Raw genomic sequence first — 5,953 nt, 5'->3', positions numbered from 1 at the left:
TTCAGAGATTTAGTCCATTAGCATGACAGGGCATGGCGGCAGCAGGCAGACGTGGTGCTGGAGAAGGAGCTGAGAATTCTACATCTTGGATATCCACAAGCAGCAGAAGCAACTGTGTCACACTGAGTGTAACTTGAGTAAAGGAAACCTCAAGGCTCAGCCCCACAGCGACACACTTTCTCCAACAAGGCCACACCACCTAATAGAGCCACTCCCTGTGGGAGCCATTTTCTTTCAAACCACCACAAGGAACAAATGAGACTTGCTGGCTAGTTGGCTCACACTGTTCCTCTGGTTACTTAAACAGATGTGTATGTAGGAACTATGGCTCTGACCAGTGTAAAGCCATCACTTTTCTCCCCAAAGAACAGTTTAAAATCATCACCTCCCACAGACTGTAGAACTAGGTGTATAGCAAGGGGAGCACCAATAGACAGACACAGTTGCTGACAGACGTCTGTTTTTCCATTTGTAGGCTCTGCGTATGCATGAGCATAGCCCACATGTATCGATACCATCAAACCAACTTCTTCAGACACGCCCTTAATAGTCACCACACTCAGCAGCTCAGACTCCTGTCTTTTCCCTGCTCCTCACATCTAGGTGTTTTCACCTTCTGATAACTCTTACTCTAGCGTTTGCCCTGTTTTTGCTATTTTTAACTCTGACAAAAGTCTAATGTTAGCTTCCAGCTTTCCAGTTCTCCTCTTCTCCCTTCCCACGAGTTTATTTGTCTTGTTGCAATGACAACATACCTAACAGAAGCAACTTAAGTGGAGAGAAGTTTACTTTGACTTCAGGTTTCGGGAGAACAGTTCATCACAATGGCTAGGCTGTGATGGAGTTAATGGCAGTGAGAGTGAGTGTCTGGGCTCCTCATGGGGCTCCTCATGTCACGAGTAACCAGGAGGCAGAGAGATCAAGATGGAACCAGAGTGGGTGTCACTCTCAAGGCCTTTCAACAGGGTCCCGGCCCTACTGGGGAGGCCACAGTGCCTAGGTTCTACAACTCCCCAAACAGTACCACCAACCAGGAACCAAGTGTTAAATATGTAAGCCTATGGGGACATTTGATGTTTAAACTGTAATTCCAAGACTGCCTAATTCAGCAACTGAAAGCATAGCTCTAGCCTTATTCTTCTGCCAAAACTTGTAAGTTGAAGTCCAAGCACTCAAGCCTACATAAAAGATGTCCCAGATCACAGTCAGAGCTGCTAGCTATTCGCTTATTCAATAATGATTTGCCTTTGGCAAGGCATTGAGACAACAAAGATGAGCAAGCAACTCCATACAATGACTCCATGCTCCTTCTGCCGTCATTTTCCACACCAATGTCTCTTTCTCTTACCCATCTTTGAAGAGAAAATGCCACCCAGGCACAATGTCTTCAGCCTTCCTGGATTCTGTCTCGATTTCAACAATGAGAAATGACCTGCTCCTTTTGGATCCTCACAATGTAATGTGGATGGATACTAGCACCATCTTCCTAGCCTGGGTATGGACACATTGATTTTCTGTTAGTCTTCACTAATGGTAGAATCTGCAGTTCATCTAGCAGTGTCCAACAGCAAAGACGTGCTTGGTAAATATAGCTTGATTCAGTTAGGGTAAAGGCATTTTTCGTTTAGGGCACACACAACCATAAAATTAAATAAAATGAAGCACAGAAACTCCTCATAACTACAATAAGTGTGTGCCAGAGTTTTCAAAGACAAAGACCTTCACACTTGGTGGGGCCGAGTCATAGCTTAGGTGTGGCTGTCCTCTGCTCATGCTGAACACAGCCAGCTCTTAAATGTTGCTAATATTTACTTTCTAGACGGTTTGGACTTAGGGGCCTGGTTGGCTTCTGCCTCTCCTTCTCTTTCAGTACCTTGTATAGGAGGATTGTTTTAGAGTTCACAAGCAATGATCGATTCTTTAAAAACTGTTGTGTGTGTGTGTGTGTGTGTGTGTGTGTGTGTGTGTGTGTGTGTGTCAGAGGACAACCTTAGGTGTCCCTCCTCCTTCTGCCTTGGGAGACAGGATGTCTTGTCTATTATTTGCTGTAGTGCCTGTATATGCAGGGCTGGCTGAACCTTGAGCTCCTGGGATTCTCCCATCTTGCCAAGTGTGTACCAGAATTGCAAGTTTGTGCTATCCCAGGCAGCTTCGTGTGGCTGCATAGCAAGGGCTTTAACCACTGAACCATCTTCCCAGATTATCTTTTGAGATTCATTAGGTTTGAGTGATTGCTTGAAGCAGCTGTTAATATTTAAAGCCATTCTTTTAAATAACCCTCATCCAGAAACAACTGTGAGAAAATCTGAAGATTAGGAAATTTAAGCACTTATTTAATATCTACCTGCCAAGCTTAAAAAATACCAAACCTCCATAAGCTACATGTCCTTCTGTGGATGAAAGCAGGTACATAAAGTCACATCACATGAACACAACAAAACAGTGAGACTAGATAACTGGGTTTTTCACTAAAAAATACATGATTATTCACTTATGATTGATAAATATTAAGACCAAAAGTAAAATTAAACCTATCCTTTTCCCATAAAGCTCAGCAGCCCCCATACACCCTAAAAACAAGTAGAGGTTCATTCCTTTATTTTCTTCTCTTGAAATCTTATAGCTAAAAGCTTTTGGTTTTTTTTTTTTTTTTTTTTTTTTGGTCTTTTCTCTTTTTGCAAAAATAGCCCCCAAACTTAGATTTCACAAATCATTGCTGTGAGCTAACCCGCATTTGAATGGAGAAAATGCATTTGGCATTATCCTTCTCTGTTCACATATATTTGAAGTAAATTACATCAAATTGTATTTGAAATACCAAACTGGCATTAATGGAAGCTTTCTTTGCTCCAGGCACCATTTTAAAATAGATGAGCATAAAAATGCAGACTGCACCATTAAGTTTATATGAAACTAGTGAGAATAAAAATCACCATGTAAGTTCTAATAAGATGTGTTTTTCATTCCAGTTTAATAACCCAAGACTATATTCATCTTGCAGCATAATAAATATACAGAGAGGAATGGATTCTTTTGTTGGCTTAACATGTTGAGGTTCCCTCCCCCACCCCAACCCCCCAAGAAGATAGAGTTTTCTGGGAAGCTGGGTAAAGAAAATTCCTTAATATGGCAGTGTGGAGTATTATTATCATAAATAATTAATGTACGCAGCAGAAGAAAGCCGAGCTTCATTAATAATTCTTATTTTTAGTTGGCATAAGCTAGAGGTGCTGTGTCTTCTTTCATCCTATCTATGTCAATTTCCTTGATTTTAATTTAATAGATGTTAAAAAATTTAAAGGTGTGGTACATTATTCAGTGGGTTTTTGTTTTTGACTAAATAACATCCTCCTACTAATTCTTACCTGTGGAGATATTTTTAGAAATGGAAAGAAGGAAGGAAGAGAGAGAGGGAGGGAGGAAGAGGGGGGAGGAGGGAGGAAGGGAGAGAGGGAGGGAGAGAAGGAGGGAGGAGAAGGTGTGATGAGGCAAAGAGTATGGGTCCCAATGTCAGCACCTTCCATCTCCCTACATCCCTGGGACTGGGACCAGGTAAAATGTTCCTTGGACCCCCCAATATTAAGATGCCCTTACAGTGGACTTGAGTTCTAACACTGTTTTCAATTCAAGGGTGGTCTATCTTCCAGTGAGAACAGAAGTTCTCACGGACACAAGCTTTCATTTGTGATTGGCTCCATCATTTGTCAAAGCCCCATACATCTTTGATAACAGGCTCTTGTGTTGTGTTAGTTCAGCCTGAAAACAACTGAGTGTTCTTCTTAACAGAGCAAGGAAAGAAACGGAGTCCACTAGGCTGCACTCTCCAAGTCAGATCAAGGAGCAGCCATGCCCTTCCAACTCAGGACTGAGGCAGAGACAGAGAGACAGAGACAGAGATATTTGAACTCTGATGATATGGGTATTCTCCCCCTCATGTCAACCATCAGACAAATGCTTTTAGGTAAGAATTTTTTAAAGAATGTTTTATTTAACCTTTGAGAATTACATAGGAAATATTTTGATCATATTCATGTGTGGCAGATGCCATTCACCAACCAAGCCAGACTGCACTTAAATAAACTCCCCTACCCATAATGCCTCTCTCACACTTTTTCTCCCTGGTTTGGCTCTGATAATTTGGAATACACCTTTCTTCACAACTCCTATGTGTCTGAGGTCAGGATTTTCACATGTAGTACAAACACACCTTCTCAGGCCAACCTTTTGACTTATAGCCAAAAGTTTACAGTGAGTAATCAAATACCCTGAAATGCAAAGAGCATGGCTGGGCCAGAGAAGGCAGGAGCAGGCTGGGACCTGGCTGAATTTATTTGTTTTTCAGTGTGGATACTGAGACCACAGGGCTGGCAACTTTCACCTCCTATATCATTTTTCTTCTTTGCCAATTATTTAACCCTGAAGTGTTAAACAAAAGCTTTTTATCCTTGCAAACATACAATTAAAACACAGGTGTGTTTGTCTCCTTAGACTCTTTGCCATGGAAATGCCAAGCTGTTCCTCAAGCGAGGTCATGTAACTCTCTGTGGCATTGAACAGGAGAGACAGGGAGACGGGTGTCCTTGCAAGGGACACCTGCAGAAAGGAATGTGTCAAACAGGTGCTCAACCACAGTACTGCACAAGAGGACGGCCTTCCACAGGGGGAGGACCACAGTGACTAGGCCAAGCTCAGATAGTGCAAATGCCAACTGGTTTCTAATTGGTATCACTCATGGGGCCGAGCAACAATGGTACCGGGTTTGGTAAAGTGCAGTAAAAAGAAGCATGCTACCAGCTGAGCCAAAGGGACTGAGTGTCTTCCACAGTGTGCTGATCTATCCATACAAACATTTTCTACTGGGGTCAACTGTGTTCCAAGCACTGAACGAGAGGGGGCCACTCTCACTGTCCAGAAATGCACAGCCCTCACAGGAATCCAGTTTCAAACGCCGCTACCCTCAAAAGGAGTGACAGAATGGACAGCTGAGGGTGGAAAAGGGATAGAGCACGACCACTGCACAAACATCTGCAAAGATGACAGCAGCACTGGCAAGATTCAGAGTCTACAATTAAAGGGCCCCTGCCAAGTGAAGAGGAACCCGGAAGCTCCTCTTCCTGCTTGCTGCAAGGCAGTAGAGGCACACGGTGCTCCAGCCCAGTTAGAGACAGGCTAACACTTCAGGTCAACTGGTGACTCAGGAACAAATGACAGGTCCCAGGGCACATCCACAGCATAGCATGGCTGGTGGCTCCCAGAACTGTCTGCAGGCATCAGGTTAATGCCACAATTTCTGTGTTGTAGTAAGCTTTCCTTTGCTCTAGAAAATACATGGTGGGAATTATGCTTCCCTCTGTGGCTTGTGATTTCCATTTACAGCCATGTCCTTAAGTCCCTTTGGCCTGTCAAAGAACCCTTCAAATGCTAAACCACAGGACTGTCCCTTCAAACAGGACATTGCAAGTACCTGCTGACTAAATTTGCACTAATGGCATCAATAGGGGCAACCGCAGTCACCAGGATCAAAATGCCCCAGAATCATGCATTCAGGAGAATTCCCTTCTCTTCAAAGGGTGTCACTTCTGACATTTCCTGTCTGGATAATTGTTTTGGTTGCCACCTGACCTTTTGGCTCACAGCCCATGTCGCTTGTCTATCATCATTCCAAATACCAACTATCATTCTTTCTGGTAAAATCAGAAGTGCCGTGTACTAGATTGCTTTGTTCAGTAGAATTTCAGATAGAGCCGGGTGACTCTACCTTTAAAAGTAGTCAATAAAATAAAATCCTCCAAGTCAGACCAGAAAATTACTTATTACAGAAGCAGGCCCAGGCAAGCAGGAAAGGGACAGCATGCCAGTGTTCTTTCTTGCTTCTTTTCTGGTGTTTTGAGACAGGAGCTTGTGTATCCCAGACTGCCTTTGTACTTGCTGAGGATGGCCTTGAACTCCCAAT

The sequence above is a fragment of the Cricetulus griseus genome, chromosome 3 (genome assembly GCF_003668045.3).
Source record: "Cricetulus griseus strain 17A/GY chromosome 3, alternate assembly CriGri-PICRH-1.0, whole genome shotgun sequence".
Taxonomy (NCBI): Eukaryota; Metazoa; Chordata; class Mammalia; order Rodentia; family Cricetidae; genus Cricetulus; species Cricetulus griseus.
This window is presented reverse-complemented; position numbering follows the sequence as displayed.